At 34.0% G+C, this 21740-nt stretch overlaps 1 pseudogene; it reads left to right on the top strand.

The window, feature by feature from the left end:
- Positions 1 to 4865: 4865 nt before the first annotated feature.
- Positions 4866 to 14588, top strand: LOC110011351 (annotated as a pseudogene).
- Positions 14589 to 21740: the final 7152 nt, after the last annotated feature.

Genomic DNA, 21740 nt, shown 5'->3' with positions numbered 1-21740 from the left:
ATCTTTATTCAACGATACAACTTCATTCACCTTTCAATTTTATTTTACAGTTTTTTACAAAATCTAACATATATTTAATTTCACCTTGTAGATGGAAACTATAATTGAGAGAGATAACTTTTATGGCTGTTGGAGAGTTAATGTGCTCTTTACAGAGCCACTTAATTTCAATTTTACGACACCACTTCCGCTTTCCCCTCCATCTTAAAGCCCGATTTAAGGTAGCGATGTCTCGTAAGCCCTTCCCACCTTCCAATAACAGTTTACATATATATTGCCATGCTACCTTGGCATAGCCCCTAGTCGTCCCTCCTTTCCAGAAGAACGCTAGAAGTCGCTTCTCAATCTCCCTTATAACACCTTAGGCTATAGGAACGTTGAGGAACAATAAATGCTCAACGCCATAAGGATAGATTTGATGATCTGCATCCTCCCAGCATAGGACAACCCCAGACCTTCCCATCCTTTAATACGTTGGTCAATTTTCGATAACAATGGCTGACAATCTGTTTTCAAATAATTGAGACGAGAGAAGGGAAAGTCCCAAGTATCTCATCGGTAACTGCCCTTCCTAGAATCCCACCATCACCAACAACTCTACTAGAATCTCGTGTGCCGAGCGAGAGATAATAAGGTGGCTCTTATGTGCATTAAGCCGTAGACCCAACCATGATGCGAACATATCTAAGCCTTGCTTGAAGACCCCTATAGAATCCATATCAGCTTTACAAAATAACAGTAGATCATCTGCAAAACTAAGCTGAAAGAGTCGAGCAGGAGCACATTTTCAATGGAATGAAAAACGCCATCCTGTTCAATCAACTATAGGAATAAAAGATGTAACACCTCCATCACAAGAACAAATGCGTAATGCAACATGGGATCACCTTGCCTGAACCCTTGTGAGCCTGCAAAAAATCCATGGGGTTTCCAATTCAGACCCACCGAGAATGAGGGTGTTGTTACACACTCTTCTATCCACCGAATAAATTGTGCTGGAAATCCAAACATGTCCAAAAATGCTAGTAGAAAGTCGCATTCCACTGTGTCATAGGCTTTCTGAATATCCACCTTAATGGTAGATCTAGGTGGGAGACGCACCTGGTTATACCTTGTAAATAATTCCTGTGCAAGCATGTCAAAACTAGGCACAGTGGAGCATTGCGTGTATTTGTAAAAAACGGAAGAGGAAATTTTAGAGAATTGAATCTATTTTATTTGAATTTAGCAGAGTTTAGTACATGTATATATAGAATAGAGATGAAGCAGTTTTGAGAGATAACAAACTAAACTAACTTTCAAGAAAGAAAAGAAGCCAATGGACTAATAAAAGCGTGTTCAAAAGAACACGCTTTTATAAGTTTACAAATAAAAAATAAAAGCAAACGGCTACTGTTCACTGTCTTCTTCAACCTCATATTTCTGCAACTCTTTTCCTTCAATGGACAGATCCAAGTGGCTAGAATCAAGTTTTACAGCCTCCCTGCAAGTTGGACTTGTATCGAAGGTGGTCAGGCCTAACTTAGAAGACTAGAACAGAAAAGAATTCGAAGGTAGAGGCTTAGTAAAGAGGTCTGCCAATTGGAGCTTTGAATTCACATATTTAGGTAAAATACGATCTTCTTTCTATTGGTCCCTCAGAACGTGGCAGTCTATCTCAACATGCTTTGTCCTCTAATGAAACACTGGGTTCTCTGTGATGTGTATCGCTGCTTTATTGTCACAATAGAATGGCACAGGGGTGAGAACATCCACTTTCAATTCCTTAAGTAAATTATTAACCCAAACAATCTAGCATACGGTGGTAGCCATACTCCTGTATTCTGCCTCTGCAGATGATCTAAACATTGTACTTCGTTTCTTGGTTTTCCAAGAAACTGGGCTGCTTCCCATCATTATGCAATATCCCATTAGTGAACTTCTTGTTACTTGGCAAGCTGCCCAATCTGCACCAAAGTAAGCTTTCAGTTTAAAATTATTATTAACAGGGAAGAATAGACCTGAAGAAGGTAGTCCCTTCAAATATCTAACAAGGTCAACTGCTACGTTCCAGTGTTGCTTACAGGGTTGTTGGATATACTGGTTAAGTTGCTGAGTAGCATAGCTGATGTCCGGTCTGGTAAATCCAAGGTATAAAAGCCTTCCCACAAGCCTTCTATATTTGGAAGGATCTTCTAATGTTACCTCAGACTCTGAAATAAATTTTAGGCCTGCTGGAAGTGGAGTTGGAGCTATTTTTACCTTGTCAAGTCCCATGACTTTTATGATGTCCATGGTATATTTGTTTTGTGTGACAATCAAACCTTGTTCTTATCTAGATAATTCTAGTCCTAAAAAGTACTTGGCTTCTCCCACGTCTTTTATAGTGAACAATCCATTCAGGTAGACTTTCACTTCTTGAACAGAACTTTCAGTGGGTGCAGTGACCAAAACATCATCAACATATACAAGAAGTGCAAATGTTCAATTTGAGATATTTGGCTTTGATTTTTCACAAGTCTTAAGATGGGGTCTTACAAAAAAATGCATTAACACTCTGATACCCAAGTCAGTAAACAGTTATAGAAAATTGAAATTGACTAAGATAAGTGTAAGGTAGAGGGATAATCAAACATAAGAATGATTATAATATGAATACTCTATGTGCATAAATATAACTGAAATGGTTGATTTATGGAAACACTTGCGCTAATCAAACAAGATTTTGATTATCACACAAGGCTGTTCTTGTACACCTTTATTTTAGATTGGAAAGTTTAAAATTCTTATTCTGTTGTCAAATATTTTGAAGCATTATGTTTTTCTCATTTATTTAATTTGGTTTAGAACATTTTGGCAAATGATAGTTATCCATTATCAACATTTTATCCCCCATCTGGTTAGAGATAGAGATCGCTTACAAGGTGATAAGTCGCTCATTCCACTTACCATATCTTGCAGACCAGGTGTATGAGACTTGTGAGGAGGAGCTATACTAGGGTTTGTAGCTAATCAAGGGATGCAAGTGGCATCTATTAATAAGTTTTGTAGACAATTTATTCATTGAAATTACTTCTACTTCTGTTTAGTTGTTAGGACTTGGTGCCAGATTTTAGATTTTAAGATTTGTGTTTTTCCGCTGCAAATATGTATTGAAATTTTATTGCTTAGGTGTTATTACTGTTGAGTTTGGATCTATGGTGCGTAGTGGGCGCTTCATGGTACTAAGGCTAGTGGCTTGATGGCATGGCCATGTCATGGCCCTTGATCCGGGGCGTGACAATGCGAGTTCTTGTTTGGAAGATTTTTCACATTTATTGTGATGGATAATATTATAATTTCATTCTCTAGTTGGTGACAATTGTTTTTTTTCCTTTTGTGTGTGATGGTGGTGTTGGGGGGAGGGGGGGAAGGCTGATAAGGAATTTTAGAAAAGGAGAGAGAAAAATGTATAACACATTATTGCCTTAAAATATTTGATGAGTTGGCACGTACTTGTCAATAGAATAGAAAAATGTGAAGAGCAATTTAAATAGGAGGTGAGTCATGATTGATGTGTTGTCTTGCTTGAAAAGTCCTCACATTTATTATGAGCATTTTTTTTTTCAGGAGAGAGGCTTTCACAAGAACGCACACAATATTAAGACAGTTAAGTTGATGTAACAGTAAAGTTGGAGAATATGTTGTCTCAGATATGTCTTTCTCCCCCTACTTTTTTATGCATCTTTTTTTATGGCCATATGTAGGACTTTATAAGTTGGGTGGCTTTGACGAATTCTACTAAAGTCGAGACTGTGGCATTCTCACAATCTCACAATTGTAAAATGCTAATTATATGTAGAACGAAGTATTTAATAAAATAATTAATTTTATGAAAAAAACAAGTATTTAATGAAATCATTTTGCCGCTTGATATAAACAAATAAAAAAAATCACTATATCTATAAAACAATAATCAATTATTTAACGAACGTCAATTAAACATACAAAAGATATTTTTAGCCATCGAAATTCAAGAATTTTCTTTTCTCATTTTAAAAATAAAATGACTAATTTTATAAACAATACAAAACCTACGGGAGGCAAACAATAATTTGGGTATAATGATGGGGTGCCATGTGAAAGTTTGGTGAATATGTACAATATTTTTATTGTATTAAATTCCTCCTAATTCGAGTCAAGATTTTGTCTTTTGATGCCTCCTTTCCGTTTCACATGAAATTTTCAATAAAACCTTGAAAATCCAAGTTGACCAAACTCCCAAGCGTATGCACCATCATTCTCTATCCAAATTCTCTCTCTATTTTTCCAGCGCACAGGCAACAAGCTCCATTAAATTCACTTCATTTTAGTTAATTCAATACAGAACTACACCTGCACTCTTCTCAGTGCCTCTGACGCCTTCTTCACCAAGCCATAACGAGGTGCGTATAGACCTCCTTCTCCATTAGAAAACAAGTTGTGATTTCTTTATTGGTTTGGAAGCACGATGGACATGGTCATCACGTGTTTTTCTTGTGTGTTGCTAATCTTACCCACGCGTGTTTTTTATCGTGTGTTGCTAATCAAGAGTTGTGGAATCTTGTCTCTGTTGTCTAGTTTCTAATTTTTTTTTTCATTTTTATTTTTTAGTTCCGTGAGGTGTTGAATTAGTTTCGTGTGAGAAGGTTTTAATTTTTGATATTTGTTTTTAATTACAACACTTATTTGAAGGACACCACAACAACTACCTTGAATGCATCAATATTGATTACAAGTCTAGTAGATAGAAGTCATTATATGGTACTTGTAGTTAATCTATTTATCCCTTAGACTTTAAATTCATTTTATAAAATTTTGTGTCCTCTATGCGGTAGATTTTCAGCTTGATGTCAAGGGATGTCATGATGTCTATGCTTCGTTTAATAAGTTATGTTGCAGTTGAACATCTCGATGGTGATAATAGATATCATGCTGGGCAATACGGTTTGCAGGTGAGTAGGCTAACTTAATTTACTTGTTAGTTTAATATATAAAGGAAAGTAATTATAAAGAGCTCTCTTGAAATTTTAAAATTAAAATTATCCCCTTATTATTGGAAAATTTATGAATGCTAGCTGATTTTAACGTCCACCAAATAATTAACATATTTCATTAGAACACATTAGATTTTCATCAATTTTTTTATGGTGCTTAGATCAAAATACTCTTATGGACTATGAAATCTTTTATTTATTTTTAAAAATATTGAAACTTTTTTGAAAAGCTTGAAGGGCAAGAATAACATTTAATATTGTCAACTTATTTTATTATTTGACAAAAAGAAAAAAAATAAGGAAAAAATAGATATTTTTTCGTCCTCCATCCAAGGATTACATAAATTCATGAAACATCAGGGATACTAGTAATTTTTCAAACAACAATGGTATTTATAATTATGAAAAACCTTAAGAGGTCATTGCAATTTATCCTAAATATAATGATCGTTTTAACCTTTTCTCTCACTAGCGTATTGGTGTTTGGAGGTTAGTCTTTTGTCAGGAGGACATGCTTGTTTTTCTTTAGACTTTTATTCCTTAGCGTATTATTTGAGTCTTGTCAAAGGACGACCTCAAGATTGATGATTTTCTTGTTTAAGGATGTTGAGAAAGGGGTCTTGTTTACTAACATCCCACCAGTGCTCCAGCTTCACTTAAAATGGTTTGAATACGAGTTTGTTCGGGATGGTAAGGTAAAGTTAGTAGTTAAACTTCTCTTCCAACTTATGAGATGCATGATTTGCAAATTTTTGTTATCATACTGTACTGGTGAATACAATGTAAAGAGTAGAGCAAAATATGTACAAATTGGCTATGTCTTACCACTTTCTGTGTGCAGCTTAAGAAGATTGGTTAGATAATAGCTTTGTTCTTGTACTATAACATATATTACGATCAAGATTGCAAGTTAGACATATTTTCTCTTACTAGAAGCAAATACATAAAAAAAGCCTTCTTATGATAGTCAAATTTATTGCTTGGGTATGTCCTACCAAGTCTAATGATTAACATAGCCTAAATTGAAATTTTGGTCTTCATGTTAGAGGATGGAAATTTTACGACAGCCAAATATGGAGGTGGTAATTTAGTGACATTAACTATTATTATTTGTGTAATTTCAGGACTTTAGCAATCAGAATCTCCAAATTTGGTCGAAATATGCTAAGGGTATGTCTTTTTGGATTTTCAAAAAGGGAATTTGTTTGACTAAACAAAATAAATAAAATAAAATAAATTATGTGCCACAAAGAGAGTTTTGGCTACCTATTGAAAGTTTGACTAATTGGTGCATTAATAGTCATATCCAAGTTGGGTTTCTAGTAATATGAATGATTTTTTATTTGTTGTTGATCACATGTAGATAAATGACCGCTATGAATTTCCTCTTGAACTTGATCTGGATCTATTGTAAATGTTGCCGGAGAAAATATTCCTCACACATGCTTCGTCTTTAATTTGGACTTTGGTCCCATTGGTGTGGATCAAAATTGTAAAAAAATTGAAAGCGATAGGACCTATTTTGCAAGTCAAGAAAGATAAAGAACTAAAATGCCAAAATTCAAAATATAGGACAGAAATTTTGTTCCAGCAAAAATTGACCACTGGGATTATTTTCTTATTCAAATTGCAATATCTCTAAATTTTCTTATTCTTCACACTTGAAAAACATTAGGTTACATTTTCATTCTGACTATTTTGATTCTTCGCAGTGTTTTGGTCCATAGTGGTGTTGTGCACGGTGGACACTATTATGCTTTCATAAGGCCAACTCTATCCAACCAGTGGTATTGAGTTAGTTATGGGATTTAATCCATAAAAGAGTGCATATCTATATTTATAAATGTTCTTTAGCTTTGTATTGTCTGAGAAGCTTAAACTTAACTATCTTCATTTGACACACTATGTTTTTACTAGGCCATTGACTAATACTTTAGGAAAAAATTGATTTCACGTCCTACAAGTTAACCTCTTTGCGATTTTGGTACACTATTAATTTTTTCATGAAATAAATTTAATAGAATTAAGGCTTGATGCAAATTGCAAATTTTTGGGAGTTATGGAATGCAATATGGTGATTTTGAAAAAAATTGGACCAAATATTGCCAAAGACTAACTTGTCAGACATAAGGAAAAACTGCATTTTTGGTCCATATGTTAGGGCCTATTTCACTTTAATCCTATTTATTATGATTTTCTCACATTGTATCCCATAAGTTGAAACTTTTCTCAATTTTAATCTTTAAGTACATTTTTCATCCAATAATTAATGGGACACTTATATTCCCCCTTAAAACCTTCTAGTAGCTCAATTAATTATTGGAGGAAAAAGTATGATGAGGATTAAAAATGAGAAAATTTTGAACTTATGGGATGCAATGTGAGACAATCACAACAAATGTGACTATTTGGAAAAGGCCCAAACATATGGGACCAAAAATACTATTTCCTTAAGACGTAAAAATGCAAGTTTTCTGCTTTTACCAATAGAATACATGTAGATCTCTCGTTGCAAACTACATAAAGAAAATCATTCTGAATGGTTTCAAGTATAAATTTGATGATGAACGAGTGACAAAAGAAGACATAATAAAGGCTTTAGACGAGGTTTATGGAGGTGAAGAAGAAATAAGTTTTCCTTTCATTTTTTCTGCTTTTGTTAAAACTGTTGATAAATCCAGATAATGCCACCCTCAAGTTTATGAGGCAGTCGAATGCCTATATGCTGGTGTACATACGTGAAAGTGACAAGGCTAAAATACTGTGCGACATTGATGACAGAGATATTTCTCAGCATCTTAAGGTTTGATAAAAAATCAGCTCAAGTCATTTTTGCTTTTATAAAAGAAACTTATAGGGTGTTTGGCTAAGTTTAATTGAAACATCTTATACTTCTAGATCTTATAAGATATTTTAAGATTTTATAGATATTTATTCTTATTTTAAAAATAAGTTCTTAATTATTTGGATAATATGATGCTTGAGCTTATATGACATTAGAGTGTTAGACATAATAGTCTTCCAGATTAATTATATTTTGTCATCCGCAGTATGATTGTTTTTACACCTTAGCATCTAAACTTTTTTTGTGTCAACTTATCATCTTAACTTTACAAAATTTTACACTTTGTCATTTATAACTATTTCTCAATCAAGTTTTTTATCGAAAAAACATCACATGCAGTGCGCATGTGATGTTTAAGGGTTATGTTTTTCCACATATGCACAACATGCAATGTTCTTGTGGCATAAAATCAATAAACGGACGATCATATATGGCAAATTAAGTACTAATTTCACAAAGTTGATATGGTAACTAGTCACACAAAAAAAAATTCTATAGCAAAGTGTAAAAATAGGCGTAATTCGGATAGCAAAATATAATTTATCCTAAGCTTTTTATACTGTAATAATAACCAAAAAATTCATCAAACTCTTAGAATTTAAAATTATACAAATAGATAATTTTTTTTTTGGGGATGTAAATTATATGGAGGTTAAAACTGAAATACTAACAAAATTATGAGTATGTTTTTATTTTTCGGACATTATTTGAAGGACTTATAAGATATTTTTAGAAACAATAGGTGAAGTTAACCCTTTCTTAAATAGCTTATGAGATCCAAAACATCTTACTTAGAATCTCATGATCTCTTCAAAAAAAAAAAAAAAAAGAAAATTACTAAATGATTCTCAAGAGCTTATATGATTCTAAACATCTTATAAAATGTTTCAATCATGTGCTTATAAACTTAGCCAAACACCCTATTATTCTTTTTTTATATATTTCGCATTAGTAAAATTTTTTATTCATGTAAGAGAGGTTGAAGAGGGAGCAAAAAGAGAAAGAACTAAAGAAGAGAAAAAAGCAGAAACTGATATGTAGATGATTGTAAAGGTAAATTATATTGACAGTTCTTCTACATAGTAACAGTTTTACTATTTCATTGTCTCCATTTTAAGCTGATTTTTAATTACAGAACATTGGTGATGTCCTTAGGTTGTGACTGATGAAGATTCTGCAAGGCAGATTGGAAAGGATATATGTTTCGATTTAGTGGATCATGCCAAAGTCAGAAGTTTTTGTGTTCAGAAGCTTAAACTATTTCACACTTTTCAGGTATATAAGTACTTCCAATTGATTGAAGTTAGGTTCTCATAATCTTTTCCTATCGTAATTTAGGGTCTTTCTACTTTTTGTCCCATTGGTTATGGAATTCTTACCTTTGTCCCTGTAACTTATAAAAAGTCACACTTTTTGGTCTCATTACACCTTTCTGTTAGATATTTTAACGAAAACACGTGGTCGTTGGGTCTTTACACTTTTGGTCCATTGGTTACATGACTCTCATTTTCGTCCGAACGTAAAAATACAGCACTTTTATTCCCATACACTTAACTATCACATAGGTTTTTTCGTTAATTATCTAATTAAAAGGTGTCATGAGACTAAAAGTGCTAAGTTTTAAAAGTTAGTGACCAAAAGTGATACTCCCATAACCAATGGTACCAAAAGTGACGGCTTTATTTTATGGGAGAAAAATGTTATTTTCCCATACTTGTAATATGTTCGTATTAGCTAAAATTAAAGATGATTATTAGGAAGAGATTGCTAGAGAATTTCTTGCACCAGTGTACTTCCAGCGTTACTGGCTGTGGGGAAAGCGCCAAAATAAAACTTGTCGTCCTAATTGGCCATTGACACTCCTTGAGGAGTCCTACACCGTAAACATCTTATGCTTCTTATTTATACTTTTTATCACTTTTGCCACATCATTATGCGGTTTTTCCTAGTTGTGTTCATATTAGATTTTCTACTCTTGTTGCATCTTCAGTTTAGTTCACACATATATTTTGACGTGTATAAAATCTTTTCCTTAGATAAAATTAATAACATAATATTTACACACGTGATATGTATATGTGAAACACAATAGAAGATGCAATAAGAATTATAATAAAAAATGTAGTTCGAGTCGTGTTCGGTAATATATAGCATTGGCTTCTTGTTTTCTATTTTCTTTTGGGTAATTGTTAGGGTATGAGTTCGACAAAATTTTAAGATTCAAACTCAAGTTCACCGACATAATTTGAAAAGGAAAAACTAAGTTCCAACTCAAAGTTATTTATTAAGAAAATTTAAAATTTTGATTGGGAAGATAACTTTAAAAATATTAATGTATTTAAGAATATTTATTAAACATATTACACAAACAAAAGAAAGATTTACCTTATGTTTAATCATAAAATATTTTTATTACATTTTTTTCAATCAAAACTAGTTGATAAATTATGAAAGTATAATGGCAATTAATATGAAATTGAATGTATAATAATATTTAAATATTTTTACTAATCGATTATTACAAAATATAAAATTTTAAAAACTTCTTACTTATGCTAATTATACAAAATAGATTAGTTTAGTTAGCAAAGATGTGTAAAGATACAAATTAAATTATGTAAATATTTATACATAACTTGCTAAATGATATATTTCGTTAATAAAGTATAAAACATATAAAAATATTCAGTATTTCTTGGAATTTTTCTTTACTATAAAGAAGATTATCTTAAAAATGTTTTTTGTTCTGAGTTAATTATATTTGTTTAATAATATATATATGTAATTGAAAAGATAATTTTCTAAAAATAAAACCGAACTGATTATGAAATAATTAAGATACTGCCATAGCAAGTTAAATTATTATTTTGTTAATTATGTAAAATAAAATAGAAGCACAAGTAGTATTATATCTCAATGTAAACAACAACATAAAAATACTAAAAATCATTTATTAATCATAATTTTAGTAAATATATAGGTTAAATTATCAGATTATTTTATAGAATTCAAAAAATAAGATATTCATTGAACACAATTCTAATATATTTTACATTATAGTATTAAATATGTATTTATTTAGGGATAATTAGACCGCCTTTTCTTTAACTTTGGTATAATTATACATAGACTCTATGTTATTTGAAAAATTACATTTAGTACTTCTGATTTTATTTTCATCTAACAAATAATTCTCCCTCTTAGTCAAAATTCACCAAATCTGCTGATATTAGCGAAATAAATTTGAATGAAAATTCATATTTACCTTTAATTGACTTATTACTTATTTATCGTAGGTCAAATAATTTTTGTCTATTTAAACTGCTCTTATACATCTTCACCCATGGTAATGCATGTGAGGAGGTATATTCACCCTTATAAAGGTTGTTTTGCTAGGAAAAATTTATTTGACTTGCAATAAGTAGTAAGTCATTCATGGATCAATATAGTTTTCCACTTCAATATCTTTAACTAATATATAAGAAAATTCTATGAATTTTGACTAGTAGAGGGATTAAATTATTTGATGAAAATAAAAGATATCGGTACTAAATATAACTTTTCATACTAATTTATGTATAATTACATCAAATTTCAATGAAGGATTGTATAATCATCCCATTTATATAAAATGTCTGTAAAACTAAAAATATATAAGCATTAAAAAAAAAAGAGAAAACTTGCAGATAGAAACATATGTGGAAAGCGTGATTAGATTTTGTTGATTGGCTCTGCTTTTGATCTTGATTGACACCGTTTCCACTTCGGAGTTACTTACATGTGTACTAAAGTGAAGACACTTAACATTTTGAATGTCATCCATATGATTGTATGATTGGTGATCGCCCTCATTTCAAATTGTAAATGTGATTGTAGCTCAACCATTTAAAGAGGTTATCTAGTAAGAATCCTAATGATGAGCTGCAGTTGTTTTTAGAAGTAGAGCGTGCACCAGTAATTCGTGATAATTCCAAATGTATGCAGTAGATGAGCTTTGAAGGCCTTTCTTTGCATCATTGGTCTTATTAAATTTCTGTACTATGATTAAGGATTTGCGCGCCGGCCCTCTCCTTGATAGAGAAAGTGATGACATTTTATTGTTCCTTAAGCTTTATGAGCTTGAGAAAGGGGAATGAAGATATTTTTCTTGTTCCATTGTTTCCCATGAGGTTCTATATAGAGTAAATATCTATAGAAAGGATAAACACGAGTAATTCCCTGAAAAAATAAAGATAAAAGAGTGGTATTGGCCTTTAATCTATTCTCCTTTCATACCAGATATGTTGGAAGACATTTTGTCAAGAGATATTGTGACATTCGTAGAATTTTTCACGCAATAGGGAGATTAATTGGTAATTATTAAAAATTTAAATTTAATTAGTAAATAAATTATAGTTTGAATTTGGGATATAATAAAATTTGAACGTAATAAATTGGAGTTCGTAATAATATTTGGAAGCAAATTATATTAATTAAGAAAATTAGGAAAGACATAAAAGTAATTATTTATAAAGAATTTAAAAAAGAAAGAAAAAAAAAAGTGGGCAGTGGCATGTGCTGCCACCGCCTCACCAACCATTAAACATATATATATGTATGTTAATTGCACACACACACACTCATATTTACACACCCACACCGACGCACGCAATAGCGGAGAACAGAGTTACGAGATTTTTGAAATTTAATCTTTAATAATTTATATAATTATATTATTTAATTAGTTCGTTTATTAAATATTAATTATATTGAGGGATGTATCATTTAATTGGAGTACTTTATGATTTTGGCTATTTAAATTAATGTAAAGAAATAAATATCACATTTGATATAAAAATGATATGGTTGGGTAATTAAAATATTAGATTTGTTAAATTTAATTATTATTATAGCTTACACAATTTCATCGGAATGATTAACCTAATATATGATTCTATGTATTGTTGTTTGATTAAATTATATAGCAACGATAAATTGGTAGAAATATTTTGGAAGTTATATTTAAGAAATATTATGTTATTAAAGAGGGAAAATGAGGTTTCAGTTGTAATATAATTTACGGATGTTATTAAAAATGATAGTTATAAATATATAAGGGGTTTGATTAAGTGAATTCTTATGAATTATTTGGTAAATTAAATATATTGATTATACGTATAATATTCTATTATAGGACGTGACGACAAAGTAGAGGGTTGAGCAGTCCCTCACGAATCAAAGTATTTTGGGATTTACGGTAAGTATAGCTAATTGGATTTATATATATAGCTATACGTGTATTATTATATATATTGTATATATTGATTTCTTGGATGTGATCGTGAATTTGGCTTTATCTTTATATACGTGGATTTCGTATATTGATTGTTTATATACTTACTTGTGGATTATTTGTTAGATTACCATAATATTGGTGAAATTGCTACTATGTGTTATGTGATGGTAATGTAGAGACATGCAGGATACGATTATGTGATGATCGTATAATTGATTGTTGAATGGAATCAAATTGAGAGCTATTATTAATCAAGTAATTATTATAAAAAATAGAATGATGATTGTGAATTCAAATAAAAGATGATGCTTAGCTAGTGGAAGCGAAGTCAATGGTTTATGAAAATGTGATTGATGATGATGTGATTGATAATGTGAAATGAGAAATATCTGAATTAAGCTAGGTACCATGGCGCGTACGGTACCAGGATATTCGGGGGCAGCAGGGAATATCCTGTGTTGTTAGCTACACACTGGGGTGGTGTGGGGGTACCATGTTTGTTAAGATGTCCTGTACTACATTCCTATACAGTTGGAGTAAAAGAGTGTGGGGATATCAGATACAACGAGTACCCTGTGCTGTATATGATATGATGATGGCCAGCAAAAATATTGACTGATATACTCCAACTAGAGTAAGTGGGGGCCCGTAGTTAATAAATGGTAACATCAAATATTATGTCGTGAATTGATTTATAGTTGTGGGTATGTATTACTGCTTATATCTTATATTGCTATATGACTAATGACTGTTGTCAACGTTACTGCATGTACGTGAATTGTTGCCTGTATATTTATATATATATAGACTGATAAGTTATACTTATTGAGTAGGCAGCTCATTTCTTGCCACGTACTTTTCAGGGAATAAGTCAAACTGATTGGCTACATTAGATTTTGAGCAGTGCCGTCGTCTTTATTAGGTGGGTCAACCGTGATGTTTGAAGTCAGAGCTTTGGCAGTTTGGTTGTTAAATATTCTAATCTTTTATCGGGGTTTGAGTTTTAAACTGTGGTAGTACTTAGCTTGAGTTTATGTAAATGAGAACATCTAATGAGAGTAAATATAAACTTTTGGTGGTATCTATTATCTTTTGTGATATATATTAGATTGATAAAATTAGAAGTTATTTTATGGGTTGAAAGGGAATTACTTATAGATTGAGTTGTAGTTAAAGAAAAGATGAAATAGTAATAATTAGATGTAGCGAGTAGGGGGTGCTACATTGGGTGGTATCAGAGCAGGTCTACGTTTCTAGAGTAATAGTTTGATTGTGGGATTCCCCTAATGATTAAATTGTTTAATGTAGGATGGCTTCTGAAGGTGCACGTGCTGACCCAATAGCTAGTAGGGAAGAGTCAACGGAGTCTGTAGAAGGCTCAGTGGCACCAGCAAGTGCAAGTGGGGTGGGGGTAGGTAGAGAGGGTGTTGGTGCTGATGCTCCTTTTCCTCCAGGTGGTGCTCCAGTGGCATGATTACCACCAGAGTATGCAAAAATATTTCAAATGGCTTTTCAAGCCCAAGCACAAGCATAAGCGCAGTTACTTGAACAGGCGCGTGCATCCACTCTAGTGCCAGCACTAGTAGTCCCTACAATTGATCGTAATTATGAAAGAATCAGAAAAATGGGGGCTACAGAATTTGAAGGTACCCTAGACCCAGAGATTGCTGAAAGATGGTGTGAAAAAGTCGAAGATGTGATGAATTTAGTAAATTGCACTCCAGAGAATCGACTTAAGTATGTTGTTTCTTCGTTCGTTGGCAATGCTTTGATTTGGTGGAGGTCTATAAAGAGGGGATATGAGCTATGAGAAATAACTTGGGTTGAGTTTCAGAAAGAGTTTGATGATAAATACAGACCCAAGATGTACCGAGACAGAATGAGGATGGAGTTCCTAAATTTAGTCCAAGGAGATGATCAAACGGTGGCAGAATATGAACTCCGTTTTGCGGCACTAGCCAAATATGTTTCCAAAAGCAATAGCGACGCAGGAGGATCATTGTTACCGTTTTGAGTAAGGGCTACGACCGGAGATCAAAACAGGTCTCGCAGTCAGAATTACAAACTTTAAAACTCTGGTTGAATCAACGATCCGTATGGAAGAAGCAGTAATGGAGGACAAGAAGAAGGGGGAAGAGAAGAGGAAATCAACGTCCGTGATAGGGGAATCGAGTAGGTTAACCAAGAGGGGAACCGGTCGCTCATTCTCAGCGAGAAGTGGGAGCTTTACACGTGGTGGTCCTGTTTTTCGAGGAAGTAGTGGATAGAGATTCGGTGGATCTACGGGCTTTAGCAGAGGTTCGGTTGAACGCAACTTATTTCCTACGCCTTCTATTAGATCAGGACAGAGAGCTGGACCGAGTTATGGTCGAGGACTAGTTTTTCTCCGAGCTGTTCTACCTGTGTAAGACAACATCAAGGGCCATGTTGGAGACGGGATGATATACCGAAGACTTGTTACCGCTGTGGAGGTAGAGGATACATTGCCAGGAATTGTTCCAGTCAGACTATGGGTATGGTTGAAAGTGTTGCTAGCAGGACCCAGAGCCAAAGCAGTGAGGGCAATAGTGGCCAGGGAGCTAGCAGAGGCAGAGGCATGGGTAACAAAGATAGTGGCCACATTATTGGTAGTGGTATGAGGGGGACTGGAGCACAAGTTACTCAGGGACAAACTCAAGCAAGGATATATAACATTACCAGAAAGGAAGGCCCAGCATGGAATGAAGTGATATCAGGTACGATATTGTTATTTGACATTGCAGCTTATGTTTTGATTGATCCTGGCTCTACACATTCATAAATTTCATCTGAATTTACATCTAAAATAGCGGGAGAGAATAGTGCATTGGGATGTAATTTGATGATTTATTTGCCCGTGGGAGGGGGTGTGGTAGTGAACAACGTTAGGAAAGGGAGCTTAGTGAAAATCGGAGATGTAAATTTACCTGTAGACCTTATAGTGCTAGATTTGAAGGAGTTTGATATTATTTTGGGGATGATTGGTTAGCACAACATAAAGCAATAGATGACTGTTATAAAAAGGAAGTGATGATCGAATGTTCTGGTGAATCAAAAGTAATATTTGTGGGGGATCATCAGGTAGTACCGGTTTGTGTAATATCAGCCACGGAGGCAAGACGATTGATGTTAGAGGATTGTGAAATATATCTAGCCCATGTGGTAGATTCCGGAAGGTTAATCCCACATTGGAGGAAATTTCAGTAATGAGAGACTTCCCTGAAGTATTCCCTAATGACTTACCAGGTTTGCCTCCGCATAGAGAAGTGGATTTTTCCATAGAAATTCTCTTGGGAGTTGCCACAATTTCTATTGCACCGTAAAGAATAGCCCCAGTGGAATTACAAGAGCTTAAAAAGCAAACTGAAAAAGGTTTATCAAGTCGAGTACTTCGCCGTGGGGAGCACCAATGTTGTTTGTGAAGAAAAAAGATGGGAGTATGAGGTTATGCATCGATTACCGCCAATTAAATAGGGTAACAGTGAAGAATAAATATCCATTGTCGAGGATTGATGATCTGTTAGACCAATTAAAGGGAGCTACAACATTTTCAAAGATCGATTTGAGGTCTGGTTATTGGCAGCTGAGGATAGCAGAGAATGACATACCAAAGATAGCTTTTCGTACTCGATATGGTCATTACGAGTTTTGGTGATGCCCTTTGGGTTAACAAATGCACCAGCAGCATTCATGGCATTGATGCATCGTACAGTTCAGGAATATCTGGATCAATATATTATTGTTTTTATAGATGACATCTTGGTATACTCGAGAGATAGAGTATGAGCAACTTCTGAGAATAGTGTTACAGATTTTGAAAGAGAAGGAGTTATATGCTAAGTTAAGCAAATGTGAATTTTGTGTAAATCAGGTGGTTTTCCTTGGGCATGTAATATCTGGTGATGGAGTTATGCCTGACGCTTCAAAAGTAAAAGCTATTATGGAATGGAGAGTGACAAAGAATGCCACTGAAGTCCGAAGCTTCTTAGGGTTAGCTGGATATTACAGGAGATTTGTTGAGGGTTTCTCTATAATTGTTGGTCCTCTAACCAAGTTTCTCAGAAACGGGGAGAATTTCAGTGGACGGAACAGTGTCAACAAAGTTTTGATGAGTTGAAGAAGAGACTGACCTCCAATCCAATTTTGGTTTTGCCGTCTGATAGTGGTGGATATATTGTGTTTACAGATGCTTCTAAATAGGGTTTGGGATGTGTGTTGATGCAAAATGGAAAGGTAATTGCTTATGCGTCCCGCCAATTGAGGAATCATGAGTTAAATTACCCTACATATGACTTGGAGTTAGCCGCGATTGTGCATGCACTGAAGATTTGGAGACATTACTTGTACGGAGAAAAATTTCAGATCCTTACTGACTATAAGAGTTTGAAATATATCTTAACGCAGAAAGAATTGAATTTGAGGCAAAGAAGATGGATAGAACTTTTGAAAGATTATGATTGCACTATTGACTTCCATCCAGGGAAAGAAAACGTGGTAGCAGATGCTTTGAGTAGAAAGAGTTCAAGTTTATTTGCCAATTTGGGGAGTTACAATCAGACATTGCTACTGGAGATGAGGTCTATGAATACGGAACTAGAGGTTGATCAGGTAGCGGGTTTAATAGCAGCCTTACAACTTAAGCCAGACTTTGTGGATCAGATCAAAAAAGCATAGACTCGAGATCCTTTCTTATTAATGCTTGAAAGAATAAGACATGGTAAGAAAATAAATTTTTCGATAAGAGTTGATGGAATAATAGTAAATGGGGGACGAGTTTGTGTGCCTGATATGGATGGGTTACGCGAAGCGATTTTGCGAGAAGCTCATAATGCACCATATTCGATGCATCCTGGTACTACAAAAATGTATCAAAATTTAAAACCTTACTATTGGTGGCAGGCAATGAAGAAAGATGTAGCTAAATTTGTGGCTAAATGTATGACATGTCAGCAAGTAAAGGCTGAACATCAGGCACCAGCAGGTAAACTGCAACCTCTATCAATACCAAAATGGAAGTGGGAGAAGATCACTATGGATTTTATCATGGGGTTGCCACGTACATTCAGGAAGCATGATGCTATTTGGGTAATTGTGGATAGATTGACAAAATCTGCTCATTTCCTGCAAGTACGAATAACTGATTCTCTCGATAAGTTAGCTGGATTATACATTTCTGAGATAGTGAGATTACATGGAGTGCTTGTATCGATTTTGTCAGATAGAGATCCTCGATTTACCTCACACTTTTGGGAAGGCTTATAAAGGGTATTGGGCACAAAGTTACATTTCAGTACCGCATTTCATCCTCAAACAAATGGGCAGTCAGAAAGAACGATTCAAACCATAGAAAATATGATGAGAGCTTGTGCAATGGAGTTTAAGGGCAACTGGGATGATCATCTACCTCTAATGGAGTTTGCATATAATAACAGTTTCCATTCTAGTATCGATATGGCTCCATGTGAAGCTTTATATGGAAGAAGGTGTCGGGATTAAGACAATTGGAAGGTCCTGAATTGGTGCAGAAAACAGTGGAAAAGATACAAATAGTTAAGAAGTACTTGAATGCAGCACAAGATCGACAAAAAAGTTATGTTGATCAACACCGAAGGGAGATGGAGTATGAAGTAGGTGATAAGTTTTTCTTAAAGATATCTCCTTGGAGGGGAATTTTGAGGTTTGGCAGGCAAGGGAAGCTGAGTCCGAGATATATTGGACTGTATGAAATTATTGAAAGAATCGGACCTTTGGCATATCGACTAGCGTTACAGTTGTCACAAATACATGATGTTTTTCATGGTTCGATACTGCGATGTTATCGATCTGGTCCTAGTCACATCATTCGTCAGCCGGAGATAGAGATTTCTAAGGAGTTGACATGTGTGGAGGAGCATGTAGAGATTTTGGATAGAAACATAAGAAAATTGAGAAATAAAGATACACCGATGGTAAAAGTGAGATGGAGTCATCATTCCCCAAGAGAGGCAACTTGGGAGGTTGAGGAGCATATGAGAGAGAAGTATCCCTATTTATTCCATTGAGTGGGTAAGTTAGTTAAATTTCGGGGACGAAATTTTAATTAAGAGGGGAGAATTGTGACATCCGATGAATTTTTCACGCAATTGGGAGATTAATTGGTAATTATTAAAAATTTCAATTTAATTAGTAAATAAATTATAGATTGAATTTGGGATATAATAAAACTTGAACGTAATAAATTGGAGTTCGTAATAATATTTGAAAACAAATAATATTCATTAAGAAAATCAGGAAGGACGTAAAAGTAATTATTTATAAAAAATTTAAAAAAAAAGAAAAAAAAAGTGGGCAGTGGCATGTGCTGCCACCGCCTCACCAACCATTAAACATATATATATATGTATGTTAATTGCACACACACACACTCATATTTACACACACTCACATTTACACACCCACACCGACGCACGCAATTGCGGAGAACAGAGGTACGAGATTTTTGAAATTTAATCTTTAATAATTTATATAATTATATTATTTAATTAATTTGTTTATTAAATATTAATTATATTGAGCGATGTATCATTTAACTGGAGTACTTTATGATTTTGGCTATTTAAATTACTATCGAAGTAAATATAACATTTGATATAAAAATGATATGGTTGGATAATTAAAATATTAGATTTGTTAAATTTAGTTATTATTATAGCTAGTTTACACAATTTCATCGGAATGATTAACCAAATATGTAATTCTATGTATTGTTGTTTGATTAAATTATATAGCAACGATAAATTGGTAGAAAATTCATAGAAATATTAAAGAGGGAAAATGAGGTCTCAGTGGTAATATAATTTAGGGGTGTTATTAAAAATGATAGTTATAAATATATAAAGGGTTTGATCAAGTGAATTCTTATGAATTATTTGGTATTAAATATATTGATTATACGTATAACATTCTATTATACAACATGACGACAAAGTAGAGGGTTGAGCAGTCCCTCGCAAATCAAAGTATTTTGGGATTTATGGTAAGTATAGCTAATTGAATTTATATATATAGCTATATGTGTATTATTGTATATATTTTATATATTGGTTTCTTGGATGTGATCATGAATTTGCCTTTATATTTATATACGTGGATTTCGTACATTGATTGTTTATATACTTAGTTGTGGATTATTTGTTAGATTACCATAATATTGGTGAAATTGTTACAATGTGTTATATAATTGTAATGTACAGACATGCGGGATATGATTATGTGATGATCGTATAATTGATTGTTGAATGGAATCAAATTGAGAGCTATTATTAATCAAGTAATTATTATAAAAAATAGAAGGATGATTGTGAATTGAAATAAAAGATGACGCTTACCTAGTTGAAGCGCAGTCAATGGTTTATGAAAATGTGATTGATAATGATGTGATTGATAATGTGAAATGACAAATATCTGAATTATGCTAGGTACCATGGCGCGTAGGGTACCGGGGTATTCCGGGGCAGCGGGGAATATCCTATGCTGTTAGCTACACACTGCGGTGGTGTGGGGGTACCATGTTCGTTGTGATGTCTTGTGCTATATTGCTACACAGTCCGGGGCAGCGGGGAATATCCTATGATATGATGATGGCCGGCGAAACCATTGACTGATGTACTCCGACTAGAGTAAGTGGGGGCCCGTAGTTAATAAACGATAACATCAAATATTATGTCGTGAATTGATTTATAGTTGTGGGTATGTATTATTGCTTATATCTGATATTGCTATATGACGAATGACTGTTGTCAACGTAACTGCATGTACGTGAATTGTTGCCTGTATATATATATATATATAGACTGATAAGCTATACTTATTGAGTAGGCAGCTCATTCCTTGCCACGTACTTTTCAGGAAATAAGTCAAACTGATTAGCCACATTGGACTTTGAGCGGTGCCGTCGTCTTTATTAGGTGGGTCAGCTATGATGTTTGAAGTCAGAGTTTTGGCGGTTTGATTGTTAAATATTCTAATCTTTTATCGGGGTTTTACCCTATTTTCCGCTTGCAATCCTTACTTTCAGAGGGACCTAACAAAGGTGATCTCGATTACAAGGGGGAAAAACTGCACTAAATAGAGGGGGGTTATTTCTATAAGTGACCATAGAAACTAGTAGCAGTTATGGCTAGAGGTTCTCGGGCTGCCTCACTTGCCTATTGGAGAATTGACAAAGCCATAACATCGATACTAGACGAGACGGCTATGGTTGGTATTCACGGAGCTGGGTAGTAAGGAGTGAGGAGCTCGCCTGCATACCGCTCTATCTAGGATAGAGTACGTTGGATGAAGAAGATGGCTCCATACAGGATAATGGATGCTTCTTCTTGGGAAATCAAACTAAAAGAATACAGGCAGCAATAGCAACAGGGCTACATAAGGCTACATGAGACAAGCGGATCTAGGCATATAGTTAGTTTTAGGATTCTGGGGATGGGCCGGTTATAGGAATACACGCACGCGCACGACCATCAGTCGTTCGTGCTCCTCACTAGAGGATCACTCATTCCTTCCATTAACCGTTCGCGCCTTCCAACTAGGAAGACGCTCTCTGCCCGCTACCCCATTAAAGACGTTC

Source organism: Sesamum indicum, unplaced genomic scaffold (assembly GCF_000512975.1).
Source record: "Sesamum indicum cultivar Zhongzhi No. 13 unplaced genomic scaffold, S_indicum_v1.0 scaffold00168, whole genome shotgun sequence".
In the NCBI taxonomy this organism is placed as follows: domain Eukaryota; kingdom Viridiplantae; phylum Streptophyta; class Magnoliopsida; order Lamiales; family Pedaliaceae; genus Sesamum; species Sesamum indicum.
Note: the sequence above shows the minus strand (reverse complement) of the source record. Positions and strands in the feature narration are given on the sequence as shown.